Consider the following 14,570-nt stretch of genomic DNA (forward strand, 5'->3'; position numbering starts at 1 on the left):
CATATATATATACTTTTTCTGACTACTTTCCCTTATAGGTTATTATAAAATATTGAGTACAGTTCCCTGTGCTATACTGTAGGTCCTTGTTAGTTATCTATTTTATATATAGGAGTGTGTATATGTTAATCCCAAACTCCTAATTTATCCCTCCCCTCCCCCACTTCCCCTTTGGTAACTGTAAATTTGTTTTCTATATCTGTGGGTCTTTATCTGTTTTGTGAATAAGCTTATTTATATCTTTTTTTTTTTTAAGATTCCACATATAAACAATATCATATGATATGTCTTTCTCTCTGATGCCGAAAACTCGGCCTCTAGGCACAAGTACCAAATCAAATCTTGCAGACAGAGTTTTGGGCGAAGAAGAAAAGAACAGCTTTATTGCTTTGCCAGGCAAAGGGGGACACAGTGGGATCACGCCCCTCAAAACTGTGTGTCCCACTTGGGAGAATTTGGTGAGGAGTTTTATAGCAATGGTTGAAGGGCGGGGTTGCTGATAAGATTGGAGTGTGTGCAAGGCCTGTACTCCTTTAATCTGGTCTCAAGTAATCTCTTGATGAGCTTCTCTAGTTCCTTTAATCTGAAGAATGCTACATCTTCCATTAGTTGGGGGTTTTAGTTTTGCAGAAGAGCTCAAAGATATTGTTATGTGCATCCCTTGAGGCAGAACCAGGACCTGCCCCAAGGCTGCACTACTGTTTCTTGACTGCTCCTCCCCTGTCTCTGCATTCCCTCCCTTCCCTGATTAGCAACTGTTCGAATCTGCCCTTTGGGACTCAGGGAAGGTCATGGAGGCTGGAGCCTGTTCCCTACAAACAAGGAATGGGGGACACGGGAAGGCTTCCATGCCCAGGAGCCCCGCAGGATTCTGCTTAGTTTCATCTTTCTTACTTACCTCACTTAGTATGATAATCTCTAGGTCCATCTGTGTTGCCAAAAAATGGCATTATTTCATTCTTTTTTATGGCCAAGTAATATTCCATTGTATATATGTACCACATCTTCTTTATCCATTCCTCTGTTTATGGACATTTAGGTTGCTTCCATGTCCTGGCTATTGTAAATAGTGCTGCAATGAACATTGGGTTGCACGTATCTTTTCGAATTATGGTTTTCTCTGGATATATGTCCAGCAGTCAGATTGCAGGATCGTACGGTAACTCTATTTTTAGTTTTTTAAGGAACCTCCATACTGTTCTCCATAGTGGCTGCACCAATTTACATTCCCACCAATGGTAGGAGGGTTCCTTTTTCTCCACACCCTCTCCAGCATTTATCTTTTGTAGACTTTATGATGACGGCCATTCTGGCCAGAGGGAGGTGATACCTCCTTGTGATTTTGTGCAAAGTAGGATTGTTTACTTCTCTAATTTGAGAACATCTTAGATGGATGGAAGTTTGAGAATCTAGTAGAACATGGTAAAAATGGAAAACTGAGAACAAACTGTAAGGTACTATTTTCTGGTCTTTGTTCTGTCCTACTGCTGTGTAACAGAGCAGAAATGACTTTTTAAAAGTTCAGTTTAATTGTATCGGACAGTGAAGTGAATCAACCTACTGTTTTAAGTAAGTGATTATGGCCCCCAAGCTGTGGGTAGCCACTTGTGCACACAGCCCGTTTCTTACTCTATTAAAATGGAACTCTGAAGTTCTGAGCCTCCCTTTACTGTAGTGGGAAGGATTGATGGGACAATGTTTGCTCAGAGCCAGGCTGGAGGAAATGCTTTTAACAAAGCCTGTTTCTTCCTTCTCTGAAGACCTTCTTTAAATTATGTAAATAGAAACTATTTTGATTTAAATAAAACTGCTGCTTGGTTAGCAATGAGGGATGTTTCTGGCAGCCCAAGGCAGACCATCGGGTAAAAATGAATTACAGTCCTGAAAGCCTTCCTCTTTGATAAGTACTTGATCAGGCTGATAACCTTCCAGAGAGAGGGTTCTCTCTCTTTTTCCTAAAGAACCAAATCTGACTAATGCACACTCAATTTAAGATGCCAAATGAATCCCTTACATTTAAAAGTTTTCTATCTACGATTTCAGACTTAAGATGGTGGATCAGAGCCCTGCAGCCATTCAGTCAGTAAAGCTGGAAATTCTGGGCAAGAGTTTTCCTTTCTAACTGGGACTCTTTCTGCAGGTCTCTCTCTTAAGTATCACCTTACAGGGAGGACCTTTCTGACCTCAGGCTAGGTTCCATTCTGAGCAAAGTGACCCAGGAAGGCTTCTGGCAGTGGGTGGTGGAACAGATGCTCAGGACCACTGGGGTGTTCCAAATACTAGCTCCTTTTCCTACAGGCAGATTCTTCATCCTGGCTTTTTCCCCAGATGGATGAGTGATGCCCACCGACAGGCCAACTTCCCACAGAGGTCTGGCTTCGGTTATGCAGCAACATCTTTCTTCTAGTTCCCGTCATGTCAGATCGTGAAAGCCAGGGAGACAGATCTGAACCCCGGCACTTCACTCAGTGCTCCATTCCTGGCTTCAGATGCTCCCCACCAAGTGTTACACAGAACCCACCATGATCCTGTTAATTTCACCCTTTGTGAGGTTCTTGCCTTTCTCGGGAGAATTAATGCAGATTTACACACAACACAAGGAACTGGGTGGGGTCTTAACAGTTGTCTCCTGAGCACACAGCAAGAGGCATGGAGGTCCGGGCTGGCCTGGAGGTGGTGGATCGGCAGTGAGGTGAGCAAACTCTCATTCTAGAAACATCTTTCTGACTACTGTGTGGAGAACAGATGAAGGGGGGAAGCTTGTTGCCATGAGGCCAGGTTAGAAGAGGGCTGTGAGGTAAGGGAAATGGAGATGCAAAGGAGCATTTCTGAGTCCATGTCGAGAGAGCAAGTTCTTTATTGTGGAGATTGGTAAGAAGAAACCTTCAATTGAGAAGTACCACCCCGCATGACAGGTTACAAAACAACTGAAAATGGTGGTTAAAATAACCAAAACAGCTAAACGTGTGTGGAAATAACAAAGATTGCAAAGGCTATTTATTTCTAGCTGGTGACAGCAAGGAAGTTGGCCACCATCTCTTACTTCTCTTGAGCCCCCTTGCCTGACCGAACAGCTATAGAAGGACCACAGAACCATGACTATAGATGCACCTTCTTGTCAAGCACGCACAGAATATTTACCTACATTGTACACATACTGGGCTAAAAGACAAGCCTCAACCAATTTCAAATGATTGGTAAATTGGAGTCCACATTTTCTGGCTACAATGCTATTACATGGGAAATCAATAACAAAAAGGTAACTAGAAGAAAACCCATGTGACTGGAGTTGAAGAAACACAGTTATACATAATTTATGGATGTACAGGTTAAAGTCGGTGTCTTTGTCTGCTATAGTTTCCATCACAAAGTACCACAGATCAGGTGACTGAAACAACAAAATGTTACCCTTTCTCACATCTTTCTACTGGTTAGTTAGTTTTATCCAAATACATTGAATCTATTTTATTTTATTTACATAATTTTATGTGTCAACTTAACTGGGCTAAGGAATGCCTAGATAGCTGATAACACATTACTTCTGAGTGTATCTGTGAGGGTGTTTCTGGAAGAGATTAGCATTGATTCAGTAGAGTGAGCCAGAGATTCGCCCTCACCAATGGGCAGGCATCATCCAATCCATTAACGGCCTGACCAGAACAAAAAGATAGAGGAAGGGCAAATTCTCTCTCTCTTCTTCAGCTGGGACATCCATCTCTCCTGCCCTCGGACCTCAGAACTTCTGGACTTCAGACTGAATTTTACCACAGGTTTTTCTGGTTTTTCAGCTTGCAGATGGCATATTGTAAGACTTCTCAGCCTCCAAAATTGTGAGCCAATTCCCATAATAGATTTCCTCTTATATGTCTGTATATATCCAATTGGTCCTGTTTTTCCAGAAAACCCTGAGTACGACACATATTATTTTGCTTGAGTTACCCAGAGTTGGTTTTGCTACTGACACTCCCAGAACGACAACTAACTTGAATTTTCATCTCTGCTCAACCACTTAATAGCCATATGACCCCATGTTAAGAACTTAACCTCGCTGAGATTTAAGTTTCTCATCTGCGCAAGAAGCATAATAATAAAAACAAGCAATGCAAAAAATGTTGAGAAGATTAAATTAGACAAAACATGTAAACGGAAATATCCATCCTTGAATCTCAAAAGGGAGCTATAGCTCAGTAGGGCAGAGGAATAATTATTATGTATCAGTAGAATGAGCACCACGATTCTAAGCTAGATTTTATGCTGAATATCAACAAGAATAGCTGACTACACTTCCCTTCAGAATTGCCAGAGAGGAGAGAACTTCTCCTGGCATAAATTCGAGGAATTCACAACGTCTTTTCCTGGAAGCTAGATGATATAACTCTCTTGCTATGACCTGACTCTCAAGAAGAACAAAGCAGTTAGTCATCGCTGCTACTCCGTCAAGCTCCTGAATATATTTGAATAAGTGGGAAAAAAGTCCTTACCTTACACTACATACGTTGCCAGTTCTTTTTAAACTTTCCCTTTGAGTGTCACTCTCAGGATGCCATCTTTGTTAGCTATTCTCTTTGTACTTGTCTCTTTTGTATCGGTTGTTAGAGTTGTTTGTATTAGTTGTTTATGTTTATAAAAACTTGATGGGAGGGTAATAATATGTTTCAGAATGTCAGAGTTTATTAATAGTATGATTCCTGTTGTTAGAACTGCTTTCTATACAATTGGTGTTGTCCCAGTGTTATTTCTAGCAGTTCCTTCTCTTTCATTAAAAAAAACAATAACAACAACAACAACAATTTATTTTCACACAGTTCTGGAGGCCAGAAGTCCAAGAACAAGGTGTTGGCAGGTTTGGTTTCTCCTGAGGCCCCTCTCCTAGGTTGGCAAATAGTTGCCTACTTTCTGTGTCTTCACCTGATCACCTCTTCATCTGTGCGTCTGTGTCCTAATCACCTGTTCTTAAAAGGACACCAGTTCTTATAAGGATTAAGTAACACACTAATGACTCTATTTTAACCCAGTTACCTCTTTACAGAATCTATCTCCAAATACTGTCACATTCTGTACTAGAGGTTAGGGTTTCAGCATATGAATTTTGAGGGGACACAATTCAGTCCAAAGAGATGACCAGAAATTCTTTGCCATTTCTCCCATCCAGAGGCAGGATCTGTGTCCCTTCCAATGAATCTGGGAGGTCTCTGTGGTTGTTTCGAGCAAGAAAATATGGCTGAAGTGGTGCTGGGCCAGTTTCCAGGTCTGAACCTTAGATTAGCAGTTTCCTTCCTCTTAGAGCACTCTCTCTGGGAACCCTGAGCCACCTTGAATTAGTCCAACCATCCTGAGACTACTGTGTGGCAGATGCCATGTGTGGACATACCAGCCAACAGTCTCACCTGAGCCTACCCTTCCCTCCCAAGATGCAAAACATGTATGGGGGGGGCTGTCTTGGACCCTCCAGACCAGTCCATTTAGCAGCTGAATACCACCAGTTACCTCAGTCAACACTGAGGGGAGCAAAAGAGTCACCCAGCTGAAAGTTGCCCAAATTCATGACCCACAAACTGGTGAGAGAAAATAAAATGATTGATGTTTTAAGCTGCTGTGCTTTTTTTTTTTTAATGCAGCAATAGATAACCAAGCAAAATGTCAAAGGAGAAATCATAATGGAAATTAGAAAATATTCACAACTGAACGACTACGAATATACTAAATATTAAAACTTGGGGGATGCAGTTAAAGCAGAACTTAGAAGTATGTTCATAGTTTTAAATGCTCACATTGAGGGGAAAAAGGCTGAAAACAAATGAGTTAAATATTCATCTTAATATTACAAGAGAAAGAACAGCAAAATAAATAAACTTAGGATCCAAACTTGCAGATTAGATCTTCAAGAAGTCAGTGGGACCCCTGACACTGCCAGATTTTGTGTGTATGTGGGAGAGAGTCCACATATCTCGACAGATTTGCAAAGTTTCTCTGGGCTGGTCGCACAGATTTTTCTGACTTCTTTATTTAGTTTCCTTAATTGCTGCAGCCACTGTGGCTGTGGCTCTGGGGGTTACTTCTTTTACGTGTGTCTCTGTGTTTGCACTGTTTTTCATTTCTCTTTCTCGGAAAGAGATGATGACGATCTTAATATAATCATAAAAAGTAATGCAGGCAGCCTATGGTGCTGTTCATTTTGCTCAGGTCTGTCCCCTGGTATGGGTTCTCAAACCTGGCCCACTCTTGGTCACCATTACTACCCATGTCCCTAAAAGGCCCTAATGGTACATCCTGGCCACATTGGTCCTCAAAGCCCATCTTCTTTTGGCTACCTGACTTTGGCTACCATCCTGACATTGAGTACCCCCCAGGATCTGGCCACCGTCCACCTTCAGAGTCCTCCATTCAGGACGCACCTGGACACATCATATACTTGCTAGTCTTTACTTCTTGTCCTGCCCTGCACATGGCCCATGAGTTCTTCCCACTACACACTATCTCTTGTGCACTGGTGAGTGGAAGGATGGGGGGACTCTAAACTCAGTTTGATCCAAGTTTAAATTATGGCCCTACATCTTACTTGTGTGTCACCCTGGGCACATGATCATACCTATTTCCAATTCCTCACATTGCTATTGTGAAGGAATATGAAAGGAACTGTTCCTCAAAAAGTTAAACATAGAGTTACCATATTAACCAGCAATTCCACTCCTAGGTATGTACCCAAGGGAAATGAAAAAGTATGTCCATACAGAGACATGAACATGAATGTTTATGGCAGCATTATTCATAAGAGTCAAAAGATGGAAACAACCCAAATGCCCATCAAAAGACAAATTGATAAAGGCCAATTGTGATGTATACATACAATGGAACATCATCGTTCAGTCATAAAAAGGAATGAAGTACAACATAGATGAACCCTGGAAATATTATGTTAAGTGAAAGAAGCCAGTCACAAAAGATCCTATATTGCATGATTTTTTTCATATGAAATGTCCGGAATAAGCAAGTTTATAGATAAGCAAGTATATAGAGGCAGAATGTAGATTAATGGTTGCTTATGACTGGTGGGACTGGAGGGATAATGGGGTGACAGATAATGAGAACCAGGTTTTCTTGAGGTAATGTAAAAACAGTTGACCATTGAACAACATGGGCGTTGGGGTGCTGACCCTCTGTGGTCTTGAAAATCCAAATGTAATTTATAGTCGGCTCTCTGTATACGCGGTTACTCATATCTCTGGTTCCTCCACTATCCACAGTTTCAATTCCGTGGATTCAACTGACCAAGGATCACGTGGTACTATAGTATTTACTGTTGAAAAAACTCCGGGTATAATTGGACCTGCACAGTTCAAACTCATGTTGTTCAAGGTCAATTTTATTCTAAAAAAGAAGCCAGACACAAAAGGTCACATATTGTATGATTTCATTCATATGAAATGTCTAGAAGAGGCAAATCCATAAAGAAAGAGAGCAGATCAGTGGTTTCTAGGGGATGCGGGGGGAGGAGTGAATGGAGAGTCACTGTTTGATGAGAACTGGGTATTTTTCTGGGGTGATGAAAAAGACTTGAAACTAGAGAGAGGTGGTGGCTACGAAGCATTTAGTGAATGTACTCAATGCCACTGAATTGTAGACTCTAAAATGGCTAATTTATGTTATGTGAATTTCACCTCAACTGAAAAAAAAGATGAAAGGAATCAATGGTACATGATAAGTGGCGATGACTATTAACCACAGTTATTACTACCAGTGTCCTTTCTGCCCCATAACCAGCAGACCTGTTTTTTTGTTTTTCCATTTATTTTTATTTTTTTAATTGAAGTATAGTTGATTTTCAGGTGAACAGCAAAGTGATTCAGTTACACACACACACACACACACACACACACACACACACACACATGCATATGTATGTATATGTTCTTTTTCAGATTCTTTTCCATTATAGCTTATTACAAGATATTGAATATAGTTCCCTGTGCTATACAGTAGGACCTTGTTTATCTACCAGCAGACTTGTTTTAAGGGTCTCCCTCATTTCTGAAGGAGCCATAATGCATTATATCACATATATTAAAATGTACTCATTTCCCATCTTAAATGTTTCTTGAATGTAAAATAACCTGAGAAGATGTTTTTAAAAAATAACATTGCTTCCAAAATGAGCTGGCTGCAAGTAGCTACTTTAATCTATTGTGCATAGTTGAGAATTCTGTATTCTGGTAAATTGAGAAAATCTAGCTCACAAATTATTTTAAAACATAGTGGAATTTGTACCTATTCGAAATTCAACAAGTAATGAATTGAGATAGCATTACAGTTTGTAGAGATTCAATGAAACAATTTGGATTTCATAATTTTCCTCTCTCATCTAGGCTTTCAAACATTTTCACAGGCCCCTCAAAAAGTTCTCAGCTAAAAGTTTAAGCCCAAGATACCTAGTGGATAAATCAGTCTGAGAACCAGGTTCCATTCTGGTGTCTCTTCTGTACTATGCAAATAATCCTGACAGAGTCCAAGTTGTGTTTTGATGGGTGAGGCCAAATTAGGATGTCTATAGGTTTGGGAGGTTTGGCAGGTATTTCAATGTGGGAGGAAGCTTGATTATGAAATAAGCATCATGAAGTAATGGTGTAGGATGAATATGAACAGCAAGATGAGGGTTTTAAAGCAGGATACTCCAAAGAGTCTCAGAGAATAAACGATCCTTGATACTATCTATTGAAGAGTGGGACAGCTTGATGTTTATTTAAATGGATTTTTCTGGGAAGTTCCTGGAATCAACAATAAAAGCTAGTAACTTCTACTTTCCAGGGCACAGTGGGATGGTGCAGTCATGTGAGGGAGGGCTGCTGAACAGTGAAGCCACGTCTGCATAGACAGGAACCTGTGTGGGTGTAGATGTTTCTGCTCCTGGAGATAATCTGAGGCTATGTCACGGAGCACTTTATATAATATTTAAAAGAATTTAAATTTTATTTGAATGAAAATGACAGAACCAGAGCTTGTATTGGAGGATGAACATGGCAGCAGATTGGAGTGGAGACAAGATCAAAGGCCAAGCAGCCGGCAAGGTGGATAGTGAAATAGTTCGGGTGGGAGGCCATGAGAACTTCCTAGAGACACTGTAGCCTTTACTGTCCACGTTGTCATTCATCCAGAAAATATTCTACTGGGTGGCAGGCACTGCTCTCCATGCTGGGGCTCTTGGGGACAAGTACAGGCAAGGACCTGTTTTCGTGGTGCTTACAGAGACCTCCTGCAATGCACACGTGTAGGATGAGTGATGTCATGCCTTCTGAGTCCAAGACCCTGATTGCTTTACAGGTTAAAGTCTCACCAGCTTCAAATTCAAAGTCCTGGGTATTCGTTTCCTACAGCTAGTGTAACAGATTACTGCAAACTTAGTGGCTCAAAACAACACACTTTATTCTTTTCCAGTACTGGAGGTCAGAAGATCTAAAATCCAGGTGTTGGCAGGGCTGCATTCCTAGTGGGGACTCTAGTGGAGAATCTGTTTCTTGGCCTTCTCCGGCTTCTACAGGTCATGCACATTCCTTGGCTAATGGTCTCTCTTCCGTCTTCAAGGCCTAGGGTCATAGCACAGCACCTTGAAATCTCTCTCTCTGACCTTGGCTTCCCTTGTGATAGGTCCTTCTCTGAGACAGAGACTCCTGCCTTGCTCTTATAAAGACTTTTGTGATTACCTTTAGGTTCCACCTGGATGATCCAGGATAATGTCCCCATCTCGAGGTCTTTAACTTAATCACATCTGTAAAAGTCCCTTTTGCCATGGAAGGCAACATTCATAGTTTTGGGGATTAGGGCTTGAACACCCTTGGGGAGCCATCGTTCTACCACCCATACCCTCCAAGAATAGATCTCATTCTTCTTGAGTCTTCTCACTCCCTTGAGCCTTCTTCTCTACTTCCCAATGGAAGTTTCCACTCCAGCCAAGCTGGTGTTCTCACAGTCTTGGCCTCCAGATTTTCTTATAATGACCTTACCCCTTTCTTGACTTTTCCATGTTCTCATCATCTTTTAGGGCCTCTGGAAGCCCACCTCATCCAGGAATCCCTCTTCGACCATTGTAGCCCATCTCTTCCTCCTCTTCCTCAGATATCTCTCATTCATTGTAAACATAAGATCCTGTTAGCTCTTTTATGTCTCTGTCTTATCTCTTTTAGGGCAGAGACTGAGCCTCAGCCACTGCTGGTTTAATTAAATAAATTTCAGAGCAACGCATTATTTTACCTAGTGAGGAAAGAGCCATGAGGCATTCATGTGGTGTCAGTAACCAAAAAAATGGAGATATACAGTGTGGAAATTGTGAGCAGTCTGTCCTTCATTGAACGGAACGAATGAGAACAAGGTGTGTCTGCCAATGGGCTTGGTTCAGCTTTCAAAAAGAAACCCCTGGTCCCCGACTTTTGGGTCACTGAATTACTAGGGTGGGCTGTGGAATCTCACTCTTGGCTGTCTTTAGGAATAGGGTTACAGACTACCCCTCAAGGATGACCTGGGTGCAGCTGTGTTTACTTAGAAGCAGGGAGTGGACTGAATAACACTTTTGCTCTAGGAATGTATGTGAATCAGGTCCAGAGTGAGCATCACCGCACTACTTTCATTCCCCACTTCTCTTTCTCTTCCCAACTGTGACCTTTTGGGACTGATTTTGAACTACACACCTGATCGGGAAAAACAATCTGAAAAAGAAGTTACCCATAAGCACCCTGCTCAGTGGTATCCATCTATACTTCCCAGAACTAGATGCATCGGTCAGATAATAAATGCTAGCTGCTGTAACATTGTCTTACCATCATAAAGATCTGCTTTCCCTCCTCCACAGTCTGATGCAGGCTGGGCAGCTCTCCTGGGTTCTCCTCCAAGTGGTAGCCCAGGGATCCAGTCTCCTTATATCTTGTGAAGCCATCATCTTCATGCATGACCTCTAGGGTCATGATGGAAGAAGGGCATGCATCAGAGTTCGTGCAGGGAGCTTTAAGGCCAAGCCATAACTCCAAGACCTTCTGCCCACTTTCCACTGGCCAGAACCCAGTGAAATGGCCAACCTAACCACAAGGGAGGCCGGGAAATGTATCCTCCTGTGTGCCCAGGCTGAGGACATGCAACTATGAATATCTTGCCTCACCCACCTCTACTACAGCCTGTCCACACAGACCAAGCATCACCTGTGACCGCATCTGAATGTTTGATTAATATGACATTTTATCCCAATACTCACAGATGTCTAGCAGCAAGGAGACCAAATCTTCAGGTCACTGACTGGTGACGGTATTATACCAACACAGTTAGAGATGCTTCTGCAACTCTTGAAAATGTGCTCAGCCTATGCATGCAACCCAGAGGTAATTTCCTATAAATAATACTGCCCGGCAGAAGACCTAAATAGACATTTCTCCAAAGGACATACAGATGGCCAACAGACACATGAAAAGATGCTCAACATCTCTAATTATTAGAGAAATGCAAATCAACACCACAAATGAGGTATAACCCCACACTAGTCAGAATGGCCTTCATTAAGTGTCTATAAATAACAAATGCTAGAGAGGGTGTGGAGAAAAGGGAACCCTCCCACACTGTTGGTGGGAATGTGAATTGGTACAGCCACTATGGAGAACAGTTCCTTAAAAAACTGAAAATAGAACTACCATATGATCCAACAATCCCACTCCTGGGCATATACCCAGACAAAACTATAATTTGAAAAGATACATGCACCCCAGTGTTCACAACAGCACTATTTACAATAGGCAAGACATGGAAGCAACCTAAATGTCCATCAAAATATGAATGGATAAAGAAGATGTGGTATGTATATATATATATATATATATATATATATATATATATATAAAATGGAATATTACTCAGCCATAAAAAAGAATGAAATACTGCCATTTACAGCAACATGGATGGACCTAGAGATTATCAGACCTAGAGATTATCATACCAAGTGAAGTAAGTCAGACAGAGAGAGATTACATGTGGAATCTAAAATATGATACAAATGAACTTATATACAAAACAAAAGGAGACTCACAGATATAGAGAACAGACTTGTGGTTACTAAAAGGGAAGGGAGGGGAGAGATAATTTAGGAGTTTGGGATTAACATATACACAATACTATATATAAAATAGATAATCAAAAAGGGCCTACTGTATTGCACAGGGAACTATATTTAATACCTTGTAATAACCTGTAATGGAAAAGAATCTGAAAAATTCTATATAGATATCTATATCTATATATCACAATATAGATATCTATATCTATATCCATATCTGTATTGTGATTGGGGCTTTGTTTTGACTTTCTTTTCTTACAGTTTGAGAAAGAACCATGTTCCAGGTCATTTGGCTTCATGACAAATGAAACGAAAGTGGGGCTTTTCTACCTTAAACCTCAGCCAGCCTGTGTGTCCACACCTGCATATGGTCAGCAAGGCTGCCATGCCCTCAAGGTCAGGGGTGCCAGCCCTGTCTCCTGTGTCCACTGACTGGATGGGGAGGGGACTGGCAAAGACGACCCCTGGGGGGTTTTCCAGCCTGTTTTGACCTCCAGGTCTGGCCCCCCATCTCAGTCCTCAGCCCCTGTAAAGTAGCCAGTTTCCTTCTGGGGAAACCTCCATCCAAGGGCAATTTTCTTTTCCACACACTCCTGGAAGGAAGGGAACCTGCTTTGCAGAGTCTGGTAGAATTTTTTACCATATAAAGGGTAGTAGAGTCAAAAATCCATACTTGTCTTCTGTCTCTAATTCCTTTGGAGTTTTAAATGCTTTACTACATCGCTCACATTCAGGGAGGGAATGCATGTGAAAATGTTTCCTAGCACAGTGCCTGACATGCAAAAAATGTGAATTGCTCTATTTATAAATGACCTTTCTGCCTGGTTCTAGTTTTCTTGATAATCTCACTGAGAGTATCCTTCCCACTGAAATGTGGATTCGTTTATCAACTTTCTGATCAGTTCTTGCCCCAGGAGAATGAGAGGCAGGCCTGTTGCCAGTGAGGACTGTGGTCCTACAGCCGCTCTCACTCCAGAATCCGGCCGGCTCCTAGATTCTTCTCCCACTGACGTCAGCATGACTGACCCCAAATTCCCAGTGACTTATTTCCCAACGCCTCCCACTTAGTACTCCCTGAAATAATATTCTGAGGCAGTCCAAGTCCAGGAGGCTTCCAGAATGTTCTTCAAATTAATCAATGAATACCATGAGAATGTGTGAGTAGGAGAACGTATCACGACACAGGCTAGCGGACGCTCTTCTCGACTGTGTGCTGTTCACACATCTGCTTCTGTGGCACAAAACAACATATTCTGTCTTCTACCCTTTACTGTCACAGCTCAGTGAAGATTCACCTATTGGAGAAAAAAAATAAAAGGAAGCCAGGATGTCTTTGAACTTAACTGTTTTATGTGTTTTCTTAACATTTTGGTCTGGGACATCTGTCTTTGCTTAAAAGCACATCTATTTATATCAACAACTGTTTACATTGAGTCCTGGGAGACTGATTCACACAGATGTTGCATGACGTGGGTTTTTAATACAATTCACTTTGAAGAAATGTGGCATTCATTTCTAGCCCACTCCTTCCCCCAGTCAAGTTAAATCTTAGAAATTTTCAAACCTTAGATTTCTGTGAACACAACGTACATCCTTTTGTCTTTTATAACGCTCGACTCACATTATTGTGTGATGGATGGATGAATGAATGGTTTTTGTATTACGAGGGCTGGAGGACGGTACTCCTGTGGGAGCTGGCTTGCTTAGAAGACTGGTAATGGGATTATTCATTTAAATAGAGACCAGCATGAAGGCTGGGAGCTGCATTTCCAGGGATGTTTATACAACCACTGCCTTGGCATGGAGCATGGGGCCTGGGCAGATTGGAATTGGGTAGGGAAGGCTGAGGCTGGCATTATGGAGTGCGACAATCCCAACGAATCAGACACTGATGGAGTTGCAGAAGGAAAGACCCAGGGTGAAACCGCCCTCCGCTGCATTTGAAAACCATGCTCAGGCAGTGAGGTTTCTTGCACACAGCAGACTAAGTCTTCTGGTCTCCTCTCCATAGGGCTCTGCTGGCTTCAGGTGGGAGGGCTTCCTGCTTTCAGGGGTCCTGGGAGGTCTGCACTGCTTTTCAGGGAAGCAGATTCACTAACAGAATCCTGTTCCGTGTATTGTCTGTTTGATTCTTCTTCTTGCCGCCTTGTCTTTATCTTGTCCCATATGCATCCCATTCACCGGTGGCACACAGGAGATTTAATCCTATTCAACGCATCTTTGTCTTGTATTTGTGCCTAAAGAGGTTCCTATTGATGGAATATAATTTATGAAGCCATTTCTTCCTTATTCTGTGAAATGACCTATGGAGTCTATATGCACAAGGGCCTCTTTTCTTGGAGGATATTTTCAACTGAATCAAGCCCACTTAAAGTGAACTTAATTAGGATGGGGAACACGATTTCACAGAACCAGTGGGAGGAAATGGATAACTGGGACATCATCTTGAAAATAAACCTTTAAAAAATGACGAAAATAAATAATTGTT

This window comes from Aethalodelphis obliquidens, unplaced genomic scaffold (assembly GCF_003676395.1).
Source record: "Aethalodelphis obliquidens isolate GAN/ISIS:26980383/991018 unplaced genomic scaffold, ASM367639v1 scaffold1, whole genome shotgun sequence".
NCBI classification, from domain to species: Eukaryota; Metazoa; Chordata; class Mammalia; order Artiodactyla; family Delphinidae; genus Aethalodelphis; species Aethalodelphis obliquidens.